Source organism: Podarcis melisellensis (genome assembly GCF_964234715.1).
Source record: "Podarcis melisellensis genome assembly, chromosome: 7".
Lineage (NCBI taxonomy): Eukaryota > Metazoa > Chordata > Lepidosauria > Squamata > Lacertidae > Podarcis > Podarcis melisellensis.
In genome coordinates, this window is record NC_138539.1 from 61,427,125 (window position 1) to 61,439,987 (window position 12,863).

Sequence of the window (12,863 nt, forward strand, 5' to 3'; positions counted from 1 at the left end):
AGCCTTTCTCTCACACAAAAACCAGAGACTGTAAAAAATAAAAAAAATAAAAAGGGCTATTATTAAGCTCCTGAAGAGGGTAGTTTCAATATATTCAAGCAGCTGGCAGGACATTCTGAGGCAAAGTCCGAAGGAGCCAGCCTTACTGTGGTTATACGGCTTTCTAACTGTTACATAACAATTTAAGTACCTATTTCTTAAACAGATCTCATGGCTGAGTGACCACATTCGAACCAGTGTATTGTTGACGGAGAGAAAGCCAGTAAGCTGCAGTTCTGAGAGAATAATACAGGACGATTTTACTTAGAATGCTGATGTATGCTGCTAATATTTATATCAAGTCATTAATCATATAGGCCTATATTTGTGTGTGTGTGTGTGTGTGTGTGTGTGTGTGTGTCTTTGTGGAAATTGCATCTGCTGAGAATACACTCAGCAGATTCTTCCTTGGGAAAATGAAGGAGCCATTATGAATATAAGGGGAGGGAAACATGTTGAGAGATTTTTTAGAAAGGCTAATTTCCTATGACGAACCAGAGGCTCTGTTAAAATACTGTATACCCCAGGCTGCTTCCAAATGAGGTGGCCACAAGTGGTCTATTTCTGCATGTGGCAACCACAGATCCATTTCCTACATTGGTAGATTTTTTGATTTCCTAGCCTGTGCTTCCTACTCATCACTGTTCTGTACTGAAGTTCTCACCCTGGGCCAGCAGTGGGATACTGTAGATAGTTCAGGTCCACATATGCAAATAAGGGATCAAAAGTGACGTTCAGTGATTGGATAGTTACAGAAAGTTGTTACAGTTACGTTGCACTGGAGCTCTGTATGAGCAGGCTGGCTGAACCCTTCAGTTCAGTTCTGTTCTGACCTGTGAATAAACAAGAGCTCTTGGGAGAATTGCTGTGTCGTCTGATATGTTCACCCACAACTTAACAATCACAACTGGTATACTTGCTATATCAGAGCAGCAGTTACATAGGAGAAACACAAGTTGATGCCTGAATGGGAAAGCTGATCAATGTACAGTGGTACCTTAGGTTAAGAACTTAATTCGTTCCCGAAGTCCGTTCTTAACCTGAAACTGTTCTTAACCTGAGGTACCACTTTAGCTAGTGGGACCTCCTGCTGCCGATGTGCTATTTCTGTTCTCATCCTGAAGCAAAGTTCTTAACCCGAGGTACTATTTCTGGGTTAGCAGAGTCTGTAACCTAAAGCGTCTGTAACCCAAGGTACCACTGTACTTGATAAAGCTTTTGTTGTTTTAAGGTAGGCAGGGAGTCTGTCTGAAATATGGAGGTTAAGGCTAGACAGATGGCTAAACCAGCATATGATCCATTGGTAGTATCTAACCTGCCATTCAAATTTTGCACCACGGAGGAAGCCAGAGGAACCCACTGCAGGTCTTCTTCTTCGTGTCTGTTTTCACCCTGACTTCTACAACGGGAACAAATGCACTCTATGTGAGGATGGCCAAACCAAGGTCACCGAGAATCATACTTCTAAATCCCTAAATACTCCTAAATTGCCTTAACTACTCTCCCAGTTAGACTCACATCTCTTTCATAAGGCAGGTTTGGGAGGAGACACTCATTTCTACACACAGTAGCCATTGCTATTATTTAACTGGGGAAACATCCAAGGGGAGATTTGGAACGAAAACGTGGCCATGAAAGGCAATAGCGAGGGAAAGCTGAGTGCTCTTTTGGCAAGAAAGTCAGATTTGTACAAGGGTTTTTGCTTTGCTTTGTTGAGCAACACTCGTTTCAGTACATTTAAACCCTCTATTTTGAGAATGGCGGAAAGGCAGTGACTCAACAATGGCATCCTCCAATTGGTTCTGCGAAAATCATGCTCAAACGAGTTATGGTATTCCCTCTTTAATCTACTTATTTGATGGCTTCCCTTCTCTATACCGAGTGCCTGTATTAGACTAATTCCTTGCTAAATGGAAGCAAAATGAACTCAAGTGACCCCTTTAAATCCAGACGGAGTATTTTAAGAAACTGAATTATTGCTCCTGTGCCATGGGAAGGTAACTGATACATCGTTCAAGCATCCTGAATGTAATGTATTTTGTCTAACCTTTTGTCTGGCCCAAAGTGGATCCAATTCATCATTTTGGATATAACTCATTTGGAGAGAAGGAATAAACTCTCAGGAGATAGGTGAAACGAGATCACAAGCAAGCCAAGATTTACCAAAAGGATGTTAAAAATAACTCTCATACTGTGTTATGAGCACCTGCATTTAGCGCCCCTCCCATATTAGATTTAAATTATACTAAGTTAAAACCAGATCACAAAGAAATGATAGCCAAAAAAAATCTGCCTACTGATTTAATGGGAAATGCTGAAGGCCTCTGTGCTTAATATGGTTTTGTTGTTAAGTTAAATTGGCACAAGGCCAACAGACAGTACTGTATAGTGTTTAAGGAATAACTTCCTGGAAAGAAAAATGTAGATACAGTTTATTTGAGCACCAGCCCTGCCGTTAGGTAGACTTAGGTGGCTGCTGCAAGCAGCTGATTTTGAGAGTTCTTAATGGATAGCAAATAGTTAGTTACTTGATTGATTTACTTAGGCTGCAATCCAAACTCCCCTTGTGCCAGGCTGAAGGGGCTTTGGACTGGGTGGAGATGCCAGTATATGTGACAGTATTGTTGTTATTGCTTTTATTCTTACACACCACCCCAATCTCTTAGTGGTGTGAGATTACAGAGGACCAGGCGTTTACCCAGGGTTTGTCTTACCTTTGGAAATGAGACACAGCAGAAACTGTGCTGTCTTGATTATATATTGTTTATTTGCACAGTTTGGACTGTCCTGTTATTTTATTAATAACAGATAGTGAGGAGGAGAGAAGCATGTGGGCTTTTCTGCTTGGGTGCCAAAATAACTTGGCCAGCCTTGGGTGCTATGCAACTTGATTTGGGGTTTGTATGTGTGTGGCATTCACCATTCTGTCTCAGGAAACAAAATGTCCTGGGAACCTCTGAGCAGTGTCAGGAAAATGTAAAGAGCAAGGATGGTCCATCATACAGTTTGTACTATTCACAGGGAAAAGGACAAGGAGGCTGGGTGGGTGGCGCTGTTGGTGTGGCTTCAGATTGGCTGCAGGAAGCTCCTGCAGCCAATCTGAAGCCGCGGACGCCTCTGGGTGACACCCCTTCCTTCCCACTGAGGCAGCCACGTATGGCCAAGAGCCAAGTGGGAGGAAGCGGTGGCGGTGGGGAGGTTGCCTCCACCGCCCAGGCAAGCGGCATGGGCTCTGTGCCCTGCGGACCCCTGGCCGAGGCAAAGGACGACGACGATGCTGCCAAAGATGAGGCAGCAGGGGGTCCTTTCAGGAGAGGGTGGGTCCAGCCCCCCACATGGTCTGAGGGACAGTGGACTGGCCCCCTCCTGGAAAAGTTTGCTGACCCCTGCTTTAGGCTTCTGAATACCTCTGACACTCTGGCCAACATCAAGGACCTTGCTCCTTGTTTGAATCATGGGAGGTCAGGATTTGTGGTGGTAGCGATAGCATCACTGTGAACATAAAATCAGGTGGTCTCATTTGGTTAGGAGGCATCTAACATTGCCAGGTTGCTAGCTTTCTTTCTAATGTATCCTACGTGGTTTCTTGGAAGATAAAATGAAGAAAATCCCATGGGTTGGTTTGTTGGTTTGAATTCCTTAGTGCAGGGGTGTGGAACATAATATCCAGGAGCCAAATGCATTTTCTCCCCCAAGCCTCACGATCTGGCCATTGGGACAGTCGCTAAGCCACACTCCCTCCACCACCATATTCTCAACTGGCCTGGTTCAAACCTCCATTTAAGTATTTTTGCCTGACTGGAATGTATTACTGAACTCTGATGATGCCTCTTGCTTGCATGTATGATGGACAGAGAGGGGTGTGTTGTGTGTGAGTGTGCGTAGAAACCAGCCTATTGAACAAAGGTAAATGTTCCGTTCATTGCTCCACCCATTTTTGTATCTGGCCCCACCCACCAGCAGCATGTGGTCCCCAGAAGGTTGACTTGGTCTGAATGTGGCCCTTGGTTTGAAATGATCCCCCACCCCTGCTTGTCAGGATGTAACAAATGAAATCCCCAGGCCATGAAACTGAAGTTTTGGGTATCATTGGATCTCCGTTTTCGGATAAAATACAGGCTGAGATTTTTCAAGAATGAGTGATCCCTGTATAAATTCATCACACCAGTTATTTCTCCCCTTGTCATTACAATAGACGTAATGGAAAAATTGCTTATCCATTCCCTTGTATTGTGGGCACACGTTCATGAATGAGTCTGCTTACATAGCTCAGGAAATCAAGCAAGCGGTTTTCACTACTCTGCCATTTCCGAACACATTCATCTTTCTGAACTTCCTTTCAAGTGAATTTGAGCAAACTTGCTTGCAGCTAACCTTAGCCTACAGTGCACACATAGCTTTTGTCTCAGCTCACCGCCTCCTGTTGCAGAGACTTTTATTGGTCACAGTGTTTTCTCCCCTGATCCAGTTCCTTCAGTGGAGACAGAACATTTTAGAGAGGACAGAAAAAGACCTCTGCCGTGGCAGAGCGGTATAATGGTTAGACTGATTGAATCTGCAGTCTCCAATGAAGTTTACTGGGTGAGATTGTACCTCATCCTACTATACATCAGTGGCTTGGATCCTGACCAGCCACCTGCAAACAGAAGGTGTCCTTTCATTTACAGGGGAAACACAATGGAGGCTTATCCATTAGAGCAAATGGGACAGTGCCCCACCAACCTCAGTCTTCCTTCAGCTAACCTTCACCTGCCTGTCTGATGTCATGGACTGGCTGGATGCAGAGAAGTGGTGGGAGGTACCAGCTGGGGAACCCCCAAGGGAAGAAGGCTCAGAGCCAGGAGACTGGTGGTAGAACAAAGATGAATGGTCAGAGGGAGAAGAGGGAGCAGAACTGGGAGGAGGTGACAGAAGCTGAAGAGGTAACAGGATTTAGTGAGCAGGAAGAGTCTGTGGCAGATAGCAGTCCAGAATCAGAGGCAGAAGTGGAGGATGGAGAGAAGGGGGTCGAAGAGGAAAGATGAGTCCAACCAGGGCATCTCCCCCCTCTGCTGTGACTAGCTCCCTTTCCCCCTGGTCTCCCAGGACCCGAAAAGGTATGAAGAGGGCAGAACAGAGACAGATAAGGCAACAGAGTCTCAGATTGCTTGGGAAGGACCAGGATAGTGGAGGAAGAGACTTAACAAACTGTGGGAAGGTGGGGACCTTCAGTCCCCACAACTTCCTCATAGGGGCAAGAGCTACTGGGACAAGTTGCAGTGCTTTTTAGGCCTAACCTCCTGTCTTGTTCATTTGAATCGAGTTAATTTCATAGATGTCATTTGAGTTATTGCTGGCCTGCTCCTGACACCCATGCCTGACATCTTCCTGCTAACAACCAGTCCAGGGGTGGGCGTGGCTTGTCAGCTTCATCTTCCTTAGTCTCAGCATTGCCTCTGTTTAACTCAGAAGGGAGGAGGATGGGGACAAAACCAGCATTAGTTGGCCCTATCTCTCACTGGCTCCAGCTCCACCTTTCCCATTGGAGATGGGAAGTGTGCATTCACTTTAAACCAGAGTTTAGTTTAGACATTCCAAACAGGCTTAAATCCAGATCCAGTGCCATGAGCTGTGATTCTGCAACAGCCTTTGAAAAGACTGATCCCTGCATTTTCAGAGAGATGCACTATGTGGATTTGAATGGTTACTTGAGTGGGGCTGGGGATAGAATCTAGGTTTCAGCCAAGACAGATGTTCTTTTACCTTCAGCAGGAGAATTTCCAAGTTTCAAAACCAGTGATTCCCAGTAATCTACAAATTTGTGGATGCATGTGTGTGTGTGTGTAGTAGTCGTAGTAAATGGCATTTAAATGTGTAAATATTTAAGTCTGGAATGGAGATAGGAAATTTTGTTAAGCAGCTACATTTTCCCCTCAGTTTTTGGAAGTCAGATGAAAAGAAAGGAGGTAGTTGGCTCCTTCCTCCAAATACCAGTCCATTTATCTCTCATGGGAAGTGCAGATTTAGTCTTTTGCATCCAAACAGATGGGCAAAACCTTTGCCAAGCAAACAGTTTTCCTCATTTGCTGGGAACAAGAAAATCAGACACTTTTGTGTGTGTCTGTATGAGTTTTACTATCTATAAAAGAATCTACAAATGTCCCAATGCATTTAACGGCATCAGCTATAGATGCAAAGAAATGGACAAACTTGGAAATGATTCATGTTTATATGTAGGCTGACAAAAAACAACAACCCCGAATTTCATTTGCTTCAAATGTAGCAAGCCTAGAACAATTGTTTTCATGTTCTCTATGTCTCGTGTTTTTGATTCATCCTTGTTAGGTCTGCAATGTTTAATTCATTAATTGGTTAGATTAATGCAACGAGCATTTTATGTGGGTAGAATTATGTGTTGAATCAAAAGCCAACCAACAACATCTTTCTTTGATGGGGGGGGGGGGGGCAGGCAACGACCTCTGCAGGCTGTCAACATAAGGACATAAGAAGAGCGTGCTGGATCAGGCCAATGTCTCATCAGTGGTAAATCAGATGTCTGTGGGAAACCCACAAACAGGATTCGAGCGCAAGAGCACTCTCCCTTCCTGTTTTTCCCCAGGAACTGATATTCAAAAGAATTACTGGCTCCAACTGTGAAAGCATAGCATAGCAATAATGGCTCGTAGCCATTGATAGCCAAATTCCTTCATGAATTTCTTGGATCCTCTTTTAAAGTCATCTAGGCTGGTGGCCATCACTGCCTCCTGTGGAAATGAGTTCCCTAGTTTAACTCTGCACTGCATGAAGAAGTGCTCTCTATTATCTGTCCTGAATCTTCCAACATTCAGCTTCATTGGAGGTCCACGAGGTCTTGTGTTATGAAAGAGGGAAGAAAACTTTTCTCTATCCACATTCTCATGCTATGCATAATTTTATAAGCTATCCAAGAATAACAGTAGTATTTGGGGGGCGGGGGAAGGGAAAGGTAGACCTAACTTCTAAAAGCTAAGCTGTTTTATAGACATCTACTGTGTTCTTCTATTAGTCATTCCCACTGAGAAAAAATGGAAATTACTGGACAAATTAATAATGAGCAGTAGTGACCGCTGGTGAGCTTTTCTCCAGTTCCACACATAATAAATAAACTTATGTAACTATATTACTTCTTGCAATCTGGGCACTGTACTACTGTTGATGCAAATTAGAATTGCATTGACTTTTTAATCAGCTGGATTATGTTTATTTTATGGCCTGATTCTTCCTACCTAAATACAGAACTTGACATTATCAGCTTTGAATCCCCCCCCCCCCAATTTGGGCTCAATTCTCCATCCTATCAGGGAGCTGTAGTAGTGAGTTTCCTGCATTGTCAGGGTTAGACTAGATGACTCTGAAGTTTCCTTCCAGCTCTATAATTCTTTATAAACATGATTATTCTGTGGTCATTATAAACTGCTTGATGTGCTGCTCAGCTTCCCCATTGATACATTAAATGGCTATTTGGCTCATAATTTGGCAGGCTTTAAGATGTTAGCTAGGTTTGAGCTAGGATATCATTTGAAGGTGGGAATAAGGAAGCCCCCTCTATAGATTCAACACAAGTTGGTGACTGAGATAACTTGCAACTGGCAGAGAAGTTCAGCAGTGAAGTTGGCCGTTGGCTGTGGCAAGAGCAACAGAGCAACAAAGGCAGAGCAAAAGATGTCCATCAGCCATCCCAAGGTCTCAGGCTACAAGAAGATGAAAAGACATAAAGAATTCTGCTTCTGTGATATCTGAGCCAAGGAACCCACCCGTGGGAAATCATATTGGACTGACCAGCAAGAAGAGCTAGCATGATCCCATGCAGAAATGAGACAGCTGTCTAAGGATTCTGTATCCAGAAATATTAGGTACTGGGAAAGTTTAAGCCTCTCTTTCAAAAGCTACTGAATGATTTCAGGTCTCTGCAAACCAATTTATGTGGTTTTACTTTCTTCTTCTTAAAGAAAGTTTTAAAAAAAATATTTTTATTGAGTTTTACATAACCAGTTTGAATTCAAACATTGTACACCAACATCATCATTCAGGGTTCCCTGAATCTCTTGACTCTCCTCCGCTCTTCCACGGTTACCATTATCAATCTTTTTTTTTCAACTGCCTCCCTTATTTTCTCTATTTTTAAAAACAAAAAATATTTTACCGTAGTTCTTCATATATTGCAAACATTACTCAAATCCTGCCATCTTAAAGAAAGTTTCATTAGGCTAATTGACAATAATACACAGCATAGGCACCAACTCCATGGGGCTGAGGACACCTCAGCGCCCCCAAGTTTGTGGGGACGGGGCTGGGCCTCCCCAATATTGAGGGACCAGGTTTCACCAGGCCAGTCCACTGCAGGCCTCACGGCCTCCTCCCGAATTGCATGATGAGCCCCCTCAATTTCAGGCAGAACTCAGCACCTCTGATACACAGCTTTAGATTAAGTCCCCCCCCCCCCAAAAAAAAAACCAACAACTCCAAGGCTGGCTTCAGGTGCATTCACACAGGTGTTTTGTTTGATTCAGGGAGATTTCAACATGTGGGTAGGATTTGGGCTAGTTTTGAAATGAAAGAAACAGCAACATTTTCCAGCTTTACACCTACAGAAGACTGGACAGAGCCTCACAGACAAAATTAGGACCCTGCCAGGTCAAGTAGGGCCATAAGCCAGAGGTTGGCCATAATTTTTATAAATTATAAGATTTCAAGAACTAGCAAAGTTGTTTGCCATTTCAGTCTTTGAGCTCATGGAGCAGAGTGCTGTCTTCTTTTCAACACTCTCATTCCTGTACTGACGGATGGCAAACAAAAAATGAATGCGACAATGGTTTGTTTCTAGGCTCAGCGTAAGTCACACATTGTCACAATATGTAGGGGTAACATTCCCTTGAATTGGCAGCCACACTAGCTGAAGGGAGAAGCCCTTCTTTTAAGATCCTCCCTGCATCTCTGCAAGAATGTTCAGAGAATTTAATCTGAGTTTTGAATGCTTAATTGGCCATGTGGCAAGAAGAAGCTTTTCCTTCTCTGAGTTAACAACTGTGTTCCTCTGAACCTTTTGTTTCAGAGGCCAAAGGAACATTCAGAACAAGGAAATCCTGAATAGGAAACTAAATGTCACCATAGGAAAGAGCAGAAAAATCTGCCAAGAAGTCTAAACTGGATTTACTATCATGACTGATAATCGTCAAGAAGATACAAAACTGCAATGCTTACTGCATATTGACCAATTGTAAGTAGGACACCTCGCTTTCAGAGAGCTGGATAAACTATATTTTGTTTAATTTTAATTCATCCCATCAAGGAAATATTCTGTCCCCAAATTACATGCAAAACAAGTTGAAATGCCAGTTAACCTAATCAGGGATTCTACTTGTGGTACTGAATAAAGTAGTGAAACAGCAATGAAGCAGGCAAAGGCTGCCAATACTGAGCCATTTCTTACTCATAGTTTGGCCACTGCAGGAACACATGATTTGTATTGTAGATTCATGATTATTTGGTCTCCGTTGCCATTATAAGAGAACAAGGGAGGCGTTCATAGTGAGTTCCGGCACCTCGTTTTCTAGAAAAATAGCCCTGGTTGGACCCACTATTGGTCTCATCTGCTCAATCTGCCAGAGCCTGTCTTCACATACAGGGGAAGACCCAAACTCACTGAGCATTTGAGACCCATCGGCTACCCTCACCTGGTTTAGCCAGCCAGTCAAATTCATTCCTGGGGTATGACCGCTGTCACATGCTGACATCTTCTAGGAGCCACAGATAAGAGCTAGGTGCAAGGTGGGGACCAAAGGTGAACAAACTACCCCAAAAGGAGCACAATGTGTCCCCCCACTTGAGGTACTACCCCTCCCCTAATACACCATACACCCCAGAAGAAACAATATTGTCTGTTTTAAAGACCGATCACCTTTTTCATCTCCTTTTCTCAAAATCCAGCCCAATAGCTAACTGGTTAGGTTGCTTGAAAGTGGGCCAAAGAATAATACTATTATAATTGCCTGGGCCTTCTCCATAGAAGGGTTTCTACCAATAATTATCCTGAGGCCTCCTTGTTCTTATTTAAGCATTGCTGCTGTTTCAGTGCTTGGAAATAGTTACTGACCAAAAAACATTGACAGAGCTGCATTCCTGGCTCCAGCGCAAACCCCCTTGACTTAGCTGTGGGATTTTGTGTGAATACGACTGGCGTACTTGAGCATTTCTAAGCCTCATAATTATATATCATCAGTATTGCATAACATTTGCCCAAATGAGATCATTTCACCAATTAGGACATCACTGGGGAATGTCTCAGCTAAACTTTTTTGCTCAGCCAACCTTCAGATGAGAGTCAGGTACAACTGGTCCCTTTCAAAGATGTTTGGGAGGGAAAGAGACAGAAATAAAATGCAGTGGCATAGAGATAGATAGATGATAGATAGATAGATAGATAGATAGATAGATAGATAGATAGATGATAGATGAGATAGATAGATAGATAGATAGATAGATAGATAGATAGATGATAGATAGATAGATGATAGATAGATAGATAGATAGATGATAGATAGATAGATAGATGATAGATAGATAGATAGATAGATAGATAGATAGATAGACAGACAGACAGATGGATAGATAGATAGATGATAGATAGATGATAAATAGATGATAGATAGATGATAGATAGATAGATAGATAGATAGATAGATAGATAGATAGATAGAGATAGATAGATAGATAGATAGATAGATAGATAGATAGATAGATAGATAGATAGATATGTTGCATTGATGCATCCCTAAGATTTTTGGTGATGTGGACAAAGTTAGCAAATACTAACCATATATCTGTCTTCTTATGGAAGCAATTCAGAGTGCATGTCTGACCTACAAGATTCATAGAATCATAGAAGTGTAGAGTTGGAAGGGATCCTCAGGGTCATCTAGACCAACCCCCTGAAATGCAGGAATCTCTTGCCCAACGTAGGCCTCATATCCACGACCCTGAGATTAAGAGTCTCATGCTGTACTGACTGAGCTATCATGATTTGGAACAAACATTTTAAGAGACTGTCTATATAAAAAAGCTGAGGTGTGAATTATATAATCTGTGGCTTTTTTTCAACTTGAGAAACATTTATGCTGCTGCTATTATTATTTTATAATAACAAATTACACAGCACAATAAAGATAAAATCAATGGTTATGAGAGGGAGAGTTTTTAAAAACCAAATGGGAGTCTGCCCAAAAATAAAATAAAAGCAAAAGCAAAATAAATTGCATTCAGTATAATTTGAATAATCAAAAAATAATTTAACTAATCTGACCAATTTGTAATCTTGAACACTTGGATGTGGCCATTGACAACCTCTTCATTATGCTGGAACAGGAATGAATAGACAAGGCTTTGTTATACTTCATAACATTCATAGAATCAAAATTGTAGAGCTGAAAGGGATCAGAAATTGTTTTTTGGACGTGGACTCATGATAGGATTCCACTGCAGTTCTAGGAAATGAGAAAGTTGTAGATTCCTCATACGATATTTGGTTCAACTGGTGAATTTGGAACCACATGCTGGAGAAGCAGTGGAGCTAGAAGAAAGCAGCAGAGTCCAACTCTTACCCTGTGAGTGAAATGATCTGGTTTCTGGATCACCTTACATGATAAGGGAGCATAGTATTGTATGCTATCCAAGAGATTTTGTCGTCTCTTTCCAAAGAAAAAAAAGAGAGGACTCTGCGCACACTTTTTGAGCCTGAAAACCTGATCTGAAAAGCTGAAAGATGTGATATAAAGTATAGCTTAAACACGGCTTGCCTTAAGTTATGTCGTTTACATGATGAAAACATACTCTTCTGATGTTATTGGTTTTTGTGTTTTTTAAAAGAAAATATCTTTCATTGATGTAAAGCAAAAACAAAAAAAAAATTGCAGCAAGAGGCAATTTAATGGAGCCAGGAATTTTATTGAAAGATGCAGATCCCCTGGGCTTGTCTGGAAAATAAGAAACATGTTCAGAGATGATGCGTCCTGCAGGCCTTTGAGGTTCACAAGAGAAGGTCTACCAGGAGGTTTGTCTAGACTGAGAGTTAACCTTCTCGTTTGAAATGAGGAAAATAGCACCAACATTTTGCTTATGAAAGCATAAAGTGTTCTGTGTTTGATTAAGGATGTTGGGCGGGTGGGTGTTTTTAGCTCAGCGACACCACAGAGTGTTGTACTGTCAAAGAGGAGTACTGTCAAATATGTACAGAAAATAAACAGGAGATGTAATGCAGCAAATGACCTCTAAACATATGAGAGGGTTTAACAACCCTTGGCGTCTTCTTTCCAGGATCCAAGAAACTTTGATTTTTTAAAATAAAAAATACAGTTACGAAGGTTGCACGCCACCCCCAATCTCTGCTGAGTGGTAGCAACCTTCCAGGAGGTTCCAGATACTTACTCGGGGTCTTGTTTCCATGGGGAATCAAGGTGTGGCGAAGACTGCTAAGTCTTTAAGAAATATCATTTATTAACACATATTTACACTGGAAGTTTTCAGTGGAGGGAGTGCAGAGTTTACAGCATTTACATTCACATCTCAAGAGGGGCTTGGTCTCCACAGCTGTGCAGCATCAGATTCCAACACATCTCTGTACCTCTGTCAGGCTGACTTCTGACCCTCAGTCCCTGCATGGAGCCATCCCAAGAACTTTTCCCCCTCTGTCTGCTGGCACCCCTTATCCAGACCACTGTTTTTTCAAAAGGGCCCATTTTTCCTGTGTGACATCACACCTCTTGTATCCTCCCCCTCAGTGGCAGAGAATCTCTTTCCCTGATGATGGCTTT

At 42.3% G+C, this 12,863-nt stretch overlaps 1 long non-coding RNA gene across 1 annotated transcript; it reads left to right on the forward strand.

The window, feature by feature from the left end:
• Positions 1-7,560: 7,560 nt before the first annotated feature.
• Positions 7,561-12,179, forward strand: LOC309373863. The gene is made up of 3 exons (XR_014170250.1): positions 7,561-7,910; positions 9,110-9,274; positions 12,006-12,179. It is a non-coding gene; the product is annotated as an uncharacterized lncRNA (long non-coding RNA).
• Positions 12,180-12,863: the final 684 nt, after the last annotated feature.